At 24.9% G+C, this 18642-nt stretch overlaps 1 protein-coding gene across 2 annotated transcripts in view; it reads left to right on the forward strand.

Annotated features, from left to right (window-relative positions):
- The window catches only part of LOC126899057 (uncharacterized), a 213365-nt gene that overhangs the window by 29923 nt on the left and 164800 nt on the right, over nucleotides 1–18642 (forward strand). For both annotated transcript variants that reach the window (XM_050673580.1, XM_050673581.1), the window contains exon 2: nucleotides 14143–14188. The gene's annotated coding sequence lies outside the window, so the exon portion shown is untranslated. The remainder of the gene's footprint in view (nucleotides 1–14142; nucleotides 14189–18642) is intronic.

An 18642-nucleotide genomic window follows, 5' to 3' on the forward strand; every position in this document is an offset into this window, starting at 1 on the left:
TAGAAAGTAGAACTTTTTCAACTTAACTTTTGAAAGTGTTCCGGAAGGTCTGACACTTTTATATATATCTTAAATTAAAGCTAATGTAATTTACTTTATTATGCGAAAAAAAAATTTCGGACTTTATTTTATCTTCACGGTGAAAATGGCTACCGAATGCTATTTTTGTGAGAAAATGTTCGATTTTATTATTTATATTATGTTTAACTTTATAATGCTATAACTTATTGAAAAGNATTTTGAATTTTACATTTTTAACTTTATTATGCTATAACTTTTTGAAAAATGTATGGATCAACATTATTTTTTTATGAGAAATAATATTTTTTAATAATCCCTTTTTCATTCTACATACTTTATCTTAATTGGGATATTAATAATGAACTAGCAGATCATGTAGCTTTTGGAATAGTCCATCAATTTTTTTAAATTAAACAGTATCTAAAGATTTGCATCGAAGCGTTTTTTTTTGATAGTGATTTTAATCACTGTCAGATATCATTATACTTAATCCATCTATGCCACGTCACCACTGTGCCGCGACCCCCCTGTGCTGGGTTTTTTTTTTGATATGATATACAAGATACCAACTATATAATATAGGAACTAACTATTAAAAAAAAAAAGTAAAATAAATAAATAGTAGTTTTTTTGTCAATTTTGGTAGTTAAGACAGAAATCTTCTGTCAAAAGAAAAATTATTTTATTTTAAATTTACGTATATTGAATAAGGTTCATAATTTAAAATAATTTAGAAAAATCTATATTTTACGGAATATGATCATGTTCTGCTTATTTAGCATTATATAGGTTTCTATTGTTCTTATTGTTTATAACAATTGACCTGTTTCCTTAATTACTGAACACTCTGTATGTGTTAATTGATGAACACATAAAAAATATACAGGGTGTTCAGTAAGTTAGGAAATAGGTAAATTGTAATAAACAATGAGAACAATAGAAATCTTTTGTCTTACTTAATGAACACTCTGTATATACGGAGTGATCGAAATCTGGTAAGACACTTATTTTCTCAAAAACTATTGAGAATTTAAAATTTTTGTAAAAAGAAAAATTATAAAGTTTATAAAACTACAATAATATGAAGTTAAATGAATTTTTTTTTATCCCTTCACGGATAAAAATGTTTATTTATCATTTTTTAATGGAACCACTATTTTTTATTTGATAATATGATGGAAAAAAAAAATTACAAACAATTTTGTTCTTATAATTTTTTTTATCCGACACAACCGTTTACGTTTTATAATTGTTTAAAGATTTTGACTACCAGAAAAAATATTGTCATTTATTACGTTTCATAATGTCGGTGGCAGTGCAACCGGTAATTTTGTTAGAACCTTTAGTTTTACAAAACCATAGACTTAGCTATTAATAATACACCGAAAACCCGGTTTGAATCTATTATTGTTATCACTCATTTAGTAAATTTTAGTAGTAATGAGTAGTAAATTTTTATTACTAATTTACCTGTCATAACTTTATCAATAAAATTTGGTTTATGCAACTGCAAATAAAAATAATGACTTCTGTATTTAATACAGTAAAATGACAATAGAAATTTGGCCTAAAATCACTTAACTTTAACAAGCTGTAACGGACGAACCGTTCGAATCAGAAAAAAAAAATTATAAGCACAAAATTGTTTGTAATTTTTTTTCTATCATATTATAAAGTTAAAAATAAGGGTTCCCATTTAAGAAAATTATAAATAAGAGATTTTATCCTTGAAGGGACAAAAAAAAATAATGATTTGACTACATATTATTGTAGAGTTTTTTGAACTTGATATTTTTTCTCTATAATAAAATTAAAAATTCTCAATATTTTCTGAGAAAATGAGTGTCTTACCAGATATCGATCACCTGTATAATGTATATCAATACTTTCTCAGTTACGTATTAAATTTTAAAAAAGGTTCAGATATATACTTTTAAGATATTTAATTTATTGACATATACCGTTTTTAAATAATCCATTAAATTTAAAATTCTTCAGCATTTTATATCATTATATTGTTGGATGTGCAGTTACAGTAGGGCGTTTTGTTACATATTTTGTTGTGGAAGCCAACGTTACTGACATTACCACCACAGGTTGCTATCATTGTGCGACACCGAGTTAATGTCGGTCGTCTATCTGTGTCTGCTTTGTCACCACCATCTTAGCGCGATTAGCTACATGGATAAAATTTAGCCTATGTTTAAAGTTTAGATCTATGGTGCTTGCAAGCCCATAGTTTTTTGTTGAAAAAGTGACATATTGCCTTTGCGATTTTGCACCCTTTTGTGTTCTCAGTATATTGCTTTTGGGACTACTTTTTTCCTGAGATATATCATAGTACCGTTCACGATATATAGTGTACGTTGGTGAGCTAATTGCATTTGACTTCAATTGATCCCTTCAATATTCAACATTATCATAAGCTGTTTCAATTATTCGATAATTATAATGCTTCTTTATCTTCAATTTAAGATTTATTTACATTTGTAATGATATACATAGTACATAATTAATGTTATAATGTATTATTTAAGACTTCAATCAATCACACAAAATGAAATGTATACCAATAAAAATAAGATATATATATATATATATATATATGTACCTTTTAAATGTTTAAATATAGTAATAAAATTTCGTAGAAAAAAACATATATTAATTATATAAAACAAATAGGAAATAATAAACAATATGTAATGGTAGCACATAAGCAGAAGGGTAATAAACTATGTCTAATTTATTTTATAAGATATAATAGTATTTTATAACATGTAGATCATTATTGATGAAAATGTAATAAATTACGATTAATAAAGAAATAATAGTGGCGTCGGTGATCACTTCTTGCCTTTGAACCACGATCAAATTTAATATAAAAAGCCAAAAATAAAGAGCATTCTGGAACAGATGTAGTTAGATATTCACAGAGGCACTCACTACGCTCGATCATTCCACATAACGAAATATATGCAAGAAGTGATCCGCCGTTAACACAATTATATTTATACAAAAAATACAACATCTACTTATTTAAGAGTATCGCAGAAAATATCAAGGTAGGAATCTAATAAATTCACCAAAAATAAATAAGGTTTAGAATTAAATTTTATGAGTACATAGATTAAGTAGGCATACAGGAAAATCAAGTGATTATCAATAATAATAAATATACCAAGTAAATTTAATAAATCGATAATGTTTGTACAGAGTTACTTGGCAGAGTTATATCGTTGATACGTGTCTATTTCAGGAGTTAGGTAGAGGTTCATATGTATAGCTACCATACCACTCTGGGTAGACACTCTGGGTAGACACACGAGGTGACTCAATCCCACCTATCATCGATAACCGTCAAAACTCGTGACATTATTGATATTTAAAATTTGAGAATTAATTATAATGAATCTCATATTAATAAAATAAAGATCACTTTATTTTTCTATCATCTTCTATCTTTCTTACAGACCATCATACTCATACCCCGAGTAATAATATTATTAATACAATAAAGTAGTGGATCAAATAAGAACCAAAATCCCGTCATATTCTATTTAATTTATTTCTTTTAAGTAACTGTCAAAGTACTCCCTAAATTAATACAATTAATAATACCCCCCCCCTTATAAATTCCAAACAATTTTATAAATATTATTTCTTTTTTTGATTCACTACACATTTGTAATTTATTATTTGTTTATATCAGTGCCATTGTGGCATTAATATTTGGTGTCCCTCCTACCTACATTAGTATATATATATATATTATATATATGATTTATATGTAATACAGTTAATTGTTTAAATTGTTTAAATATATTATACACATTTCATACTGTCTACTTCTTTCTTATGCATAAGTAGAGACAACGAGATCGTATATTAATTAGTGTACAAGTTGAATAAATGTTCTTCTAAATAAATTTTGTCACCTGTAAGACCAAGGTAGCCCATCAAAACCTATAAATGTCAAATTAAAGTGCCGTCCTTTGAACTATGTGTTGCTAACACGTGAAACCGCGTAAAAAACTTTTAAGACATGGATATTTCAAACATTTGTGGACTGATTCCACAGTCGTATAATACCGTATTATGTCACTTTCATAGAGAAGGACCGGCGTTTCTACGATTACTTTTCGAACAATGGTCGCGGCATTGTTATGACCTATTGAAGACTGAGCATCTAACGGATTATCAACAAAATACAGTAGTTTTCATTACCATCGACAAAGAAACCGCCGCCAATCAAATTTTACACCGCTTTTCCACATTACAAATAATGCAACGTTGAAGGAATGCATTATGCCGTACGAAAGTATATTTTTACTTGCATAATTTGTGTAAGACATAAGGCCGCTCGCCTAAACCGAATGATGGAAGATTTGCCAATTTTTCGTGTTCTTGCACAACGTGCTTTTCAGGACGGAGACATGGATTATGGAGGTCTCTATTTGGTAAAGGAACAACGCCATTGCAACACTAAAACTACCAAGGTATATATTGCGTTATTTATTTCCATTGCCGTAAAGGCAGTACACAACAAAATCATGTTTCAGATTTAACTTCGGATGCCTTTCTTGTGGCCCTTGACCAGTTTGTAGCGCATCGAGGAATTCCGGTAAATTTACATAGCGATTGTTGTAATAATTATACTAGAGCATCGCGTCAGTAAAATCACTTTTTACGAATGAAGCCGTACAAAACGTAATGGTCACACGAATTCCATGTAATTGGCATTTCAACCCTCCGGCAACCCCTTACATGGGATGAATATGAGAGGCTGGCATTATAAGTGTAAAACATCATCTAAGACGAGTTATTAGAATTCAATTGCTAACATATGAAGTGATTGAGATGTTAGTAGTCCGTGTCCAAGGCATTCTTTCCACTTACTTCGACCTCATCAGAACCTCATGATCTATTAGCACAAATTCTAGGTTATTTTTAATAGGCTAACCTATTTTAGCGTTACCCCAAACTGACACTACCGATATACCCGTAAATCGATTAACAAGCTGGCAGTTAATTCAATAACTTAATTTTATTTTATCCAAGTCCTTAAACACCTCTGCATGTCCTTAAAATATTAAATCTGAATACTATATGTACAATTATATTTAGCCCTTAATTTTTATTGTAAGCTGCATAATGAAATACAACTAGTCTAAAGACAATTTGGGGTTGTAATTATATGTTATGCGTTTAGTCATGAAATTAGAAAGTTCATTGGAATTGTGTGGGTGTAGGAAATAATAATAAGATTTGTTCTGAATAAGGTTGACATATTCAACAGAGGTGATGGCATACCTTTGATATGGGTCGACAGTGAAACAACAATTTGGTGCACTTAGCGCCTTTGTGACCTCATTTCCTCTTATAGCCTTTATCTATTTATAACGAAAGAACTATTCAGAATTAATAATGCAAATACAAAATTGGACTTAATAAGTGAGTTATGGTGAGTTTAAAATTAGCGACGTGTATAAGTATATTTTTATTTCTTATTTAGTATTTTTTAATTTCTGAAGAGAAGATGCGAATTTTAACATGCACCAATGGCGTAACCAAGAAATGTTTAGAGGATTGAAACCTTCCCTCCAAAAATGAAACTCTTATTGAATCATTATTATGGATAATACGTCTCTATTTTTCATATAACTGTATTAGGTCTATGAAAAATATAGTCGCATAGTATTTTAAACACTATATTTCAATTATATTATTTCAAGTTTTAAACGCGTTACAGTGTAGTGCATTTGTACCCTTTAAATTTCTTCCGTTATTTTATTGTAATCTTACTATTCAATAATTATTATTTTATTTTATAGGATTTGTTTTTAAAAATAAATTTAAGTAAATATTACATTTGTATAATGCACTACTGGTCAAGAGTACAAAATATATAATAACATTTATAAATTTTGTTTGGATTACTTTTGAGTCACCGAAATCCACGAAACTTTGTCATAGGTATATACCATACTAAAACAACATATTTTGTTTTAAGAGAAGTGATCTCTCTCATTCGTAATTTATATACATTGTTTAATGTTAAAAAAAAGTAAACATAGAAATATTTTTATCATTTATGAAAAACTAAAATAAATGTTACAAATTAATAAAGCTTAGAGTCTTATTAACAAACAATAATACAATTAATAAAGTTTAAGGTATTGTAATATTTTGTAAAAATCTCTGGTCGTCAAGAAAAGTGTACTTTTTTTAAAAATTATACACACAACTCATGAAATTAAATACTTTCGAAACAAAATTGTTTATGATTTATAGTGGTTTTTAAGTTTATTTTTTAGTTATTTCAATTTTTTTAACGTTGTTTTATAATAGTAATTTATAAGTATATTTATTATTGGATTTTTTTTGTATTATTTATGTTATATTTTTTATTTATTGTGGAAATAGCTGATTAGCTTTTGATGATGCTTAATTTTGGGTCATAAGCTAAACCTATACAAAAGTCTGATATTGGTGTAATAATTTATAAAATACATTGTTGATGTACTTCGTTTTTAAATAAAATTAGAACTATCGTGGTGAATAATGGGATGGATGGTAATTAATTTTTTTATAGACACTTTTCAAAACGCATAAGAAACCGTCGCTTTGCCAAATTTTATGATAATACAATTTTGAAAAGGTTTTCAAATTACTTTACTGATAGTTTGGCATAGCGTGACAAACGTCATTTGAACATTTCTTTAGTTTATTGTTATTATCATTATTTTTTTCCAAAAGCTGAAACGTTTCATGATAAAATAGACATTAATGATGCCTATACATTCATTAGATAATTATGTGTTGATATTCGTTAAATATAAATACACAAAAGTACTTTAGGTAATCTTGCGGTTTTGATGACTACAGAATTTCATTTTAAATTAACGAATCTATTAAATCGAATCATATTCCAGTAATTAACAATTTTATAATAAAATTATTGTGTCTTTGGTAGTAAATTATTTATGAATAATGACATTTTTATAAACTAGGATTGTAAGATTCATCAAAAAAATGAATTCATTTGCATTGTAATTTCGAAATAACTAATATTGACACAACTAATTTCAAAAAGAACGCATTCTCATTCACATTTACTGAATCCATGTATATATAGACATTAAACATTTTTCATAAAACATTTATTGACCTTGATAGTATATTAATGGTAAAAATGCCTGTCCCCTCTTCCATTACATTTTAGTCTCTATAATTACATTTCTAAAATCGGTCCATCTTTAAAATGTTCAAATTATTAGCAAAAATAGCCCATTAACATGTAATACAATTACAATAATAGAAGTAGATTATTTTTAATATCTTATATTTGTCAACGAATATATGAATTTTTGAATTGATTAAATAAACAAAAATATTTTTTTCAACATTTGAAAACAAAAACTTTTCTTACAAAAAATGTTTATGGTTGATAACAGTTTTAAGATAAGTACATATTGAGTTACCAGTATTTTAAACATAGAATGGAGCGAGTGGAATATAAATTATAAATATATGTACGCCATTAAATAAAAAGATACTTATAACATAGTCTAAGATTACAAAAACTATTAAAAATTAATTGGATCAAAATGATAATTAAGTGTAAAAATTATAAAACTTTTCAGTTAAGTTTCAGACAACTTGTATATTACTTGAATGCTAACCCGGTTATAATTAATTTTAGCTTAAAACCATTGATTTGTTCTAATTTTGTAAAGTACTTTAGTTAAAATATTTGAAAAGTAAAAAGTATTATGAAATTGAATACAGGTGTTCGTGAGGCTGTTTGGCTTTTTTATAGTATGTTAAATACCCCTAACCTGAGGATATTATCGTCAGCACTTTCAGTGATTTTCAGTTTATTATATTAAATTGAACATAAAATGACTACTATTTTAAGATAATATGCATAGTTTAAAATGATGAATTAGACACTTATAAATAGTGTTAAACAGTGTAAATGTTATGACAGATAAATTAATTATTTGTTCGTATACAAATAATACAAAACACAAATTATAAATTTTTTATTGAAATTTTGAAAAAAGAAATTTGTTTATAAATTACATACTTTATTTTTATATATATTTAATCATTTTTTAAAACAAATTGTATTTAATTTTTTTTTAAATAATTGAGTATTAAAGAAGCTATTTTCATTATTATCTGTACAATAAAGGTGATTATTTCTTCTAAATAATTTCAATAACATCAGGCTTTTTTCATGAAGGAGATGTTATCTTGGGTTGCAATTTTCTATTAACGTAATAGTCATACTTAAAAAAGTATGACCTAAGTATAGTTTTCAAACTAAGTCAATGTATTTTTATCTTTAGTAATTATAGATTTGGAAAATAAAGATTATGAAGAACAAAAGTTTTAAGTGATTCTATTCCAAACATAGGTGCAAATAAAGGGTGCTAGGAGGCTTTAGCGCCTTCTAAAAAAATTAAAGGCATTTTTTGTTTTGGTTGTATAAGTATTGATATAATTTATGTTTTAGTAAGTTTTTACTTATATGTTGTTAAAATTTATAACTTGTGGCTAATTCGAAAAAAAAGTTGTACTTTGAAAAATAATCATATTTATATTATCTTTATACTCTAGTCGGTTGATTACTTAAAATAATGAGTAAAAATATTTCCCGATTGCTGATCATCCTAATTATTGGTTTTGTTTGTTTCATTTATAGATACTATCAAAAATTTTTAAAAAATGAGTGTTGTTTTTGTATTATATCATGTATTAATGAAATTTGCTTTGTTACTTATGAACTTTTTACCGATATAAAGCCTCACTTAGTAATAAATCACAAATGTTTTAAATGACACCTATCAAACATTTGATATATTGAGTGATTAACAAGATATTGAAACTGCAGTTAATCATTACATTTTATTCTCTCCAAATTTTTCTGAAATATTATTTTTGGTTGTTACAGTTTTTAAAACAATTAAATTTACCAACTTTGTGATAATAGTATATAAAATTATAATTTAAAATATCATAACATTAAGTAATAAAAACCATTAATATTAATTTTCTGCGTACGTAAAATCAGACACGGTGTGGAAAACATCGCTTTTAGTGAAATCAGACAAATGCGTGTAAATAATTATAAAATATTTACGGTGCTGTAAATAGACTACAGCTATAAAAATACATTTTATTACATCATATGTTATTACTGTTGAAAAATATGTAATGAAATAAACTTATTGATATAATGTGGGGAAATTTTTATTAAAAAAAAAAAAAATGTAGGCTTCAAAAATAAGTTATTATAAAGAATTGATAATGATTAAGAGTATTATAAATAAGTAAAATAGTAATATGAGATTTATATTATTATGTAACTCTACCGAATTTAAAAATCTTTAAAAAGTAGAATAAAGACCTACATAGTTGTAGATAAATTTCTTAGAAAACTTGAATGATTTTAGTTATTTAATTGCTTGTTAATATTTACTTTGATATAATTACACTCTCTATAGGTAAAGTAAATTCTATGGCTTGTTTTGAAATTTTAATTAGTCACAATAATGGAGTTTTGGATTATACCTATAAAAAATATTTTTTCTGTCATCTATCAAAAAATGGTATACTTCATTTATTGGTAAAATATGTTTGTACTTAAAAAATTTTCATTTATACAATATATAACTCGTAAAAGTACACTTACGAAAAAAACATAAAATTTAAATTGTACGTATAAATGTTTTTTATAAATTAAGCACTTAAAACTTTTTTGAGTAATACATCAGTTTATTCAAAAAATTACAGAATAAACAAAACTTTGTAAATTTTTCAAAATAGAATTATATACAAATTTGTTGTTATATTTGACGAACGCTTACAAACAGATATTTTACATTATTAATGTTTATAATTTAATCTTTTAAAAAAATGTTATAGTGAAAATTTCTTGTGTTTAAAAAAACGTTTTTGCGTTATCCTCTTAAATACACCGTAAATTATTTCCATATCATTTTTTTCATATACTCCATAGTTATTTTTAGAAATCTATTATTACCATAATTTAATAGATTAGTTAATGAAAACCCGTCAGTCTTCACTTGTGTTAATAGTAATTTATGGAGTTTTCTCTGTTCCACCTATCCAATAATTTCACATATTTTTATAAGCTCATTGACTAATAATTTTGAAGCGATAATGTTATATTAGCCAATTTTATTTGGATTCTTTAACAATAAATTCACAATTATTATATTATTTTATTATACAATAAAATATTGAAAAATTCGTCAATGTTGGAGTAATCATGTAACGATGTCCAATATTCAATTTTTTTTTTGTTATGAAAGACTCGACGACGGTATTCTAGGAAATTTATTTGCGAAGATTAATAACAAATTGTTTAACACATCCTATAAACGTTTAGAAATTTTATCAGAAAGCCTCAAGCGTTTTTTAATTTAAAACCGAAAATTTTTATCGAAAGATACTCCAAAGCTACCCAGAAAATTTGTTGAAATCTGTTGATTTTTGACTGAGTTGCAACGTTTTTTTTTTTCGATACTACAGGCCGTGCCGCCCTAATATCTTGTGCCAGGCATAGCCGTGTACTCCTACCGAAATCAGCTGCCAACCTGTAAAGACAACCTAAACGCCTGATAATATAATTATTACCCATAATAATTGGACAATAAAAAATCATAATTATATAGTGTCCTACTAGGTTTTGACATCTTTAAGAACTTATGAAAAAGTTTGAAAAAAAATTTCACACAAAATATTTGCTAGATCAAAAGTTATAAATGATGTCAAAACGTTTGTCTATACGTGACTATTTGAAAATATCTATATTACAGTAGCAACAGATAATTTTGAATTTAGAATAAAATCATTTGGAAAATAGACGTTCAAAAAACTAAATTCATGAAAAAAACATAAGTGAGATTTATTTTAGGGAAATATAAATGGGTAAAAAATGTCCTTTTGTGTTAATCCTTTCTGGAGTTTTGTTCCAGAAACATTGTAACATTGTAACATTGTTACAATATTAATAAAAAAAGTATTTTACTAATGAATTAATGTAAATAGNTTTAGGGAAATATAAATGGGTAAAAAATGTCCTTTTGTGTTAATCCTTTCTGGAGTTTTGTTCCAGAAACATTGTAACATTGTTACAATATTAATAAAAAAAGTATTTTACTAATGAATTAATGTAAATAACAAATAACTTCTGAAATTACTAATTAACGATAATAATAATTACTCGTAGAATTTTTAATTTGTCTTTTTATTTGAAAATATTCAAATAAAAGGTTTTATTTAATATACACAGTAATTTTTTTGTATTTTAAATGTTAGGAGACATTTGATAATACAGTTTTCATCGTAAGAAGGCGAAAATAATAATGAAAAAACGATAATGTATTTTCGTGAGAAGATCTGAAAATGAAAAAATATGTTAGACTCATATTTAAACAAACAGAGATGTTTTTTGTAATATACCCTAGTTATATAAGAATTACTAATTTCTAAGAAACTGGAACAAATAACAACCTGCAGTAAGACATGAAAAGTTTCATATTTTATACACCATTATAATTTCATCATAAAAGCAAAAAGAAAAGTTGAACTACATAACTGTTTATTATGTAATTAACGATGGTAAAAATTCTAAGCTGACGTAGATGAAATCCTGAAGGCACAGTAAACATGTCATATTGAAAAGCAAAAATTTATATACAAAAGTTACAAATTAATGTTTTATAGTAAATTTGTATAATTAAACATTTCTAGTTAAATGGTCACTATTTTAATTCGATTAAAAATGTATCATTTCTGAATTACAGTAATTACAACAAAATATAACTACTATTTAATGTTTTATTTTTTCAGCTACGTTTATTATTTAGAATTTTTATTAACATTATTCACATTTTGAATAGTCTATTATTATTATGTAATAAATTATTTTAAAATAACGTTTATAATATATTTTATCTTACTAATAAGAAATATAAATGTCTATATAATCCTAGTTTTTTTTACGTTCAATAAATTTTATAAAACTCTGTAGATATTGTTATAACAAAACATTTATTTAATTTATATATATTTGGAATTAAAAATATTTAAAAAAATGATTTATTTCAAATTAAACCATTTTTTTACAGGTGATAAAAGAAAGAATTTTACTCATTTTCTAAAAAAATGTTTGAACATTTTTTATTTTCCTAAAGGAAAAGTTTGATTCAAAAAAATCGACAATAGTTTGAAATTACACATTTTTTCTATACCATCGGGCATAAAAAATCTTAATTTTCATTTTCATTAATAGGACCCCTATTTTTAGTTCGATATATAAATAGATTGTTATTTTATTAATTAAATCATTACCTAATAAATATGCTATTTATTTATGTATGTTGTTATGTCAAAAATAAAGTTGTAATTCTCATAAGGTACATGGGATGAACATATAAAATTGTTCATGACTGATAAATTGAGTGAAACGTGAAATAAAAATAAAATTATCAATATTATTTTTAGTGTTCGATTAATTAAGTGTTCATGGTAAAAGAATTACTCTGTATAGTTAAAAAACAAAAGGATGTAAAAATAACAGAACCTAACTTTATCTGAATTATTTTCTCATATTCAACCAATATTTGTGTCTACTTGTACTAAAATACATAATTTTTTATATATAATATATCATTTATTTATAAGAAATCATATATGACATCAGCCGATAGGCCCACGTTTTGAAACTAAATTTACTTAAATTAATTTAAATTTACTGCATTAAACAAATTATCGCATAGTTCTTTCACTGCAACTTTGTTTGACATTAAAATGCGCGTATGTGTCGTGAGCTTAAATAAGTGACGTCTCGATATTGTTTTTATAGTATACATGGCCAATTTAATCATTGAAGTTTGTTTTAGTTATGTAATATACGATTTTGTTCATGATTAAAGAGTTGATGTTAACTGATCTGATTTGAGTTCTTGTTCTCATAAAAAATATGTACGAACTTTAACGAAGATGTAGTAGAATCTTTAAACGCATGAAACTAATGGAAAAATTATGATAAACTTGTGATGTTTTTTTTTATTTATGTGCATACTTCGATAGTGTAATGTCATTATGCCACTATTTGTAAAATTAACGTGTAGATTGAAAATATAATACTGTCGAATGGGAGTTTCAGGTAATTTATTATAGTATGAAATGGTTATTTTTTTAATAAAGTATGTCTCTAATAGATAGTTTTAAATAGCCTACTCATCTCATCATTAATTTGCTTAAGATATAAATTCGATCTTTGTTTTTGTGAAAGTCTGGTGATGAATTTCTGTAATTTAAAGAAAAGGTACTACAATTATGTATAATAAAATGTTTTTTTTTTTATTTCATAGAACATTTATGGTGTATTTAAATATATAAAAACACAGTTCATTTCAAATTCAGTACTAGTTAACCTTTACACTTTTTAAAGTGTAAAATTTAAAAAATTTCCTTTTGAAATTTTTATAGATTAATAAATTAATTTTGAATTTTGTTAATATAGACTTATTCCTCTTTTTTTCCTCGCCATAATCCCACTTATATTGTTAGTATACTCATTAAGAAATAAAACCACTGTGAAATTCATGTGTTATTCGTTATGTTTGGTAGTATATTAGTAAATTTTATTTTGCATATACTTAAAGGTAAACTCTTAAAGATTATTTCACTTAATATGAGTTTACAGTCAAAGTAATAATAATTTACAATAATGAGAAGTCTTTTACACGCTCTATAAAACGTGACAAATATCTGATGTATTTGGTGAACATTTTGCACCGAGTTATTAATCGTCACAAGACGTTTTACTCCCATGCATTATGAGATTTAAAATTGTTATACTACCGTAAAAATATTTCCAAACTCCTTAGCAATGTTGAAAGCTTAAGTTTAAATTGATGTCAATTTTACATTTATGTTATCATGTAAAAATGTATTTAATTAAAACTCATTTTACTGAAAGAATTTGATTAAATTGGTTAGTGAAAATTTTATTAAATAAATAAACAAAAAAATGATTATATATCGTAGTCTAATTTTTATATTATTTTATTTTTTTAGAGATTGTTTGCCTAATACTTATCCAATTATAGATGGATATTAAAAGGTGAGTAAAACTTTTTAATAATTAAATTTAGTACAATATATTTGAAATATGGCATTAACCTACTTTTGGTAGCTAAATGTATCGATAAACATTTAGATTGAGTAGCTCAATTTCACTTAACGTCAACTTTTTTAATTAAAAATATACTATATAATTTTCTTAATCAGATCAATTTTATACAAATTTCATTGAGTATTATGAGTTTATTGATCGAGTTTATTATCGAGTAGATGAAATTAAAAACAAGTAAATATAACACTCTTACATGTAATTTATATAAAGTTAGTATAAATTATTGTTAGCACTAACTTATATGTTTGTAAATTTATTAAATTATTATCGATCCTGATACTTGTTTACATGTTCTACTTCAATAAAATAACTCTAGTCATAAGGTTATAAATTAAAAATTAAGTGAAATGACAAGAAGATTCTGTGAACATGTATTAACCTTTAAAAATGTTTGGTGAATGTTAAGATCTTCCATAAATTAAAACTTTAACTTACTTTCGTTAGAAGTTCTCTCTTTATCTCATGAATATTAGCAATGCAAATTAAAATTGAGAAAAATCAAGAATCTAATAACATAATCGCTTTTTATCGTTTTGACGCACGTATCGTTATCTCAATTTTATTACTATACAATAGATTTACTTTAAATTTAAGTTTTTAGATAATATTTTTTTAAAAATAGAAACTTTGCACATTTTTATTAATTTATGCAATAACTTACTTCAATGTCTTAAAATATCCAGAAAGGTGCGTCTTTTTATAAAGTAATATGTTTACCATATCCAATGTGCTATATCACTATACAAACAATTTTTCATTCAACACTTTTAAGATACACAATTCAAAAAAAATTAATAGGAACCTGTTTGATAATAAATTGTATAGTAAAATGGTCCAGGAACAGCTTTAGGAACATTGTTTCTAGAGCCAATAACATATAAAACAAGTTAAGTAAGTTTGGAGGAAATGGATAAAATAAAAGGGGGTGCTATTTTTTTTAATAAATTACAGTAAGGATCCTGTAAAGTGAATTTCAAGCATTTTTTTAGATTAATATATATCACCAGACCTTTTTTTAAAATCATATATTACATTAAACAAGCATTTATAAATACAAATCTTTAAACACATATATACCATACACACTTCTTTCTTCTTTTCCCTATAATTTTCTATTAGTTATCTTACATAAAAAACTAGCTCTATCGTTGACTTTCCTGACCAAAAACCAAACTGGTTCTTTGTTATTGATATTTCTTCTCCTATTATATTATTTAACATATATTGTTATAGTAGTAAATAAACAAATATTTGTTTGATAATTGTACACTTTAACATGAAATACAAATGTTCTTTGTTAAAGAAAGATCACTGTGAAACTATGTGCTTGTTAATTGAAATATAATAAGATTTAAATTTGTTTAATTGTACAACTTTTAAATGGGTGTAAGTCTATTAAATAAATAAAACAATTACAATTTTACATACATGATATTACAGTTTATTTGTACTCATATTACTTTTATTATGAACGATATTGTTTTATTTCCAAATACTTAAATGACTAAGCAGTTATTATATTATTGATATTATTATAATTTCTTTAATAATGTAAGACATTTTTTCATTTAAAAGTTATGGTTACTTGCAATAAAGTAGTTTTTTTCTATCCCAAACCCTACTAAAAAATATCTAAAAAAATAATTATTCATGGATTTATTGAGCATCAAAATGATTTAAGATCAAAAATATTAAAAATTAAAATTAGAATCTAAAATAAAAAAAATAGAATAATAAAAATAAACAGGACATAGAATTACTATTGATAGAATCTTTAATAAATCTCTAATTAATTGATTTACAATAGTTTATATTTCAATAATTCTCTTTAAGATATTCATCCTTTAATCATTGCATTAATTGAAATACTATGACAAGTCTTGTGCGGTTTAATAGACACGCATAAACATCGAATAACGTGTTTTTGATAATTGCCCGTATTGTTAAAGTACGGTAGTGCTTATTTATTTAATACCGGAACACTTCTGTTTGTCAAATGTTTAATGGCTTTAACTAAAAAACACATTTCAAAAAATTAAAAATTTTTAAACAAATTTAAAATGTTTAGGAAAGCATATAGTTTGTATCTAAATACTATTAAGTTTAGGTGTTTTTAATGATGAAAAATTGTTAATTTGATTAATTTTCGTTATTGAACTAAGGGCCGTATGTATGTAATTACATGTAAAATAAAGAAATTGTGTAATTTGTGCCACAATTTATAACTATCTATAGATTTGTATGTAAATTTGGATTAATATTCCATTATAGTTGCAAATATTTTATTTATTTATATACATACAAAAAATCTGGCACAAATGACATTTATAATGAGTTTGGTGCGGCACAAATTACTATCTACCGTAGCTCCATAATCACAATAAAAAAAAAAAACCCCAGTAATGTGGGTTCGCAGCATAGATGAGACAAGTATATGTGATATTTGACAGTGATTAACACAATCATTAAAAACGTTTCGATACGAATTTGTTAATATTGAAATACTCTGTGTATTTGTTATCTCACTCAAGTATTAAATGTTTCTTAAATTATACATTGGAATATTATGTAATCGTATATACTGCTAAACAATCAATCCTTTGGAATTATGATATACTAAAACCCATTTCTTATCTTTGTACATTTTTACATTTTTTTGACAATATAAACTTGTTTCTTTACTAAAAATTGAAAAAAAATACATAAATATTTACTTTTAGACTCTTCCTGTACTTATTTTTATCATTAGATTTTTATAGACAGCATGCTACAAGATATCTTATTTTCTCTAATACACTTTATTAAATTCTATTAAAATCAATGTATTTTTATATAAGTTATAGCAATATGAAAAGAGGGACAAATATTTACAGAAAATTCGCGATTTTTGGCTTTAAAGTCAAGTAACACATAGGAAAAACTATAGGGGGACTTTTTTTTTTATAAAAAATCACATTTAAAATTCGTCACAAAACATTTTCAAAGATTGAAAATAATATATTTTAGCAAAATTTTTTTTTAATACTGTAGTATATTTTAAAAGCTTAGATTTGACAGAAGTTAAAATTTTTCAAATCTTCCGAAACATTTTCAAATATAAAGTTGAAAAAAAACAAGTTTTATGCGGAATGGACTTGAACCCTTCTTTTACTGTAACTGTTTTTACAGTTTTGTAAAAATGAGATATTTTTCTAGATTTCTAAATTTGAAGGAATTTATTTCAATTTTCCGTATTAAATGATTCAATTAAATTAAAATTGGATTTTTTTGACATATTGATTATTAAAATTAGTCCAGTCAGAGTTGAGAATTTTTATGGACACGTATAAAAAAATCCAGCACAGTGGAGACGAGGCATAGTTGGGTCCAGTATAGATTTAACCTAACAGTGATTAAAATTACTATCATAAAAAACGCTTCGATGCAAATCTGTAGACGGTGTTTAATTTTAAAAAAATGGTGGAATATTCCAAAAGCAACATAATATCCTATTTCCTTATTTATATCCTGATTATGAGTTTTATGATTTATAAGTGTAATATATGAATAAATATTTATTATAGCAATTAAATATAGTATGAAATTGATATTTAACAATTTAGAACTTTTTGCAAAAATCGTATTTTTTTATTAACTTTCATGTCCGTTTTCACCATTGTTATGATATACATTGTAAATCATTATTGTTACAATGTACAACTTAAAAATTTAATTAATAAATCACATACCACGACATATACTAATATAACAGTAGGCTATATGTATACTTTTTAAATATTTAAAAATATATCAATATAATTTTGTATAAGAAGCATAATAATATAAAGAAACAGGAAATAATAAACAATATGTAATTAAAATGTGTTAGATAAAAGGTAATAAATAATGTGTAAGATTTTATAGAACAAACGGTAGAACATTATGAAATGTAGATCATTATTGATGAAAATGTAATAAATTACAATTAATAAAGAAATAATGGTAGCGTCGGTGATCATTTCTTGCCTTTGAAAATACTATCAAAGTTAATATAAAAAGCCTAAAATATCACTCTATAGTAGTAAGAATGCTGTCACTCGATCAGATGCGGTCAGTTATTCTTAGAGGCACTCAGTACGTTTAATTGCGATCAACCACTTTACACTCTATTTTTCTATCGAAGTATATGCGAAAAGTGATACGCCGTGCCTTCATTGTAATTTTACAAGAAAACAAAATCTATTTCAAAGTATCATTGAAAATATCAAGGTAGGAAACTAATAATTTCACCAAAAATATATTAAGTTTAGAATTAAATTTTATGTAATGGTAGCACATAAGCAGAAGGGTAATAAACTATGTCTAATTTATTTTATAAGATATAATAGTATTTTATAACATGT

Source organism: Daktulosphaira vitifoliae, unplaced genomic scaffold, assembly GCF_025091365.1.
Source record: "Daktulosphaira vitifoliae isolate Bord-2020 unplaced genomic scaffold, ASM2509136v1 Scaffold_2, whole genome shotgun sequence".
Lineage (NCBI taxonomy): Eukaryota > Metazoa > Arthropoda > Insecta > Hemiptera > Phylloxeridae > Daktulosphaira > Daktulosphaira vitifoliae.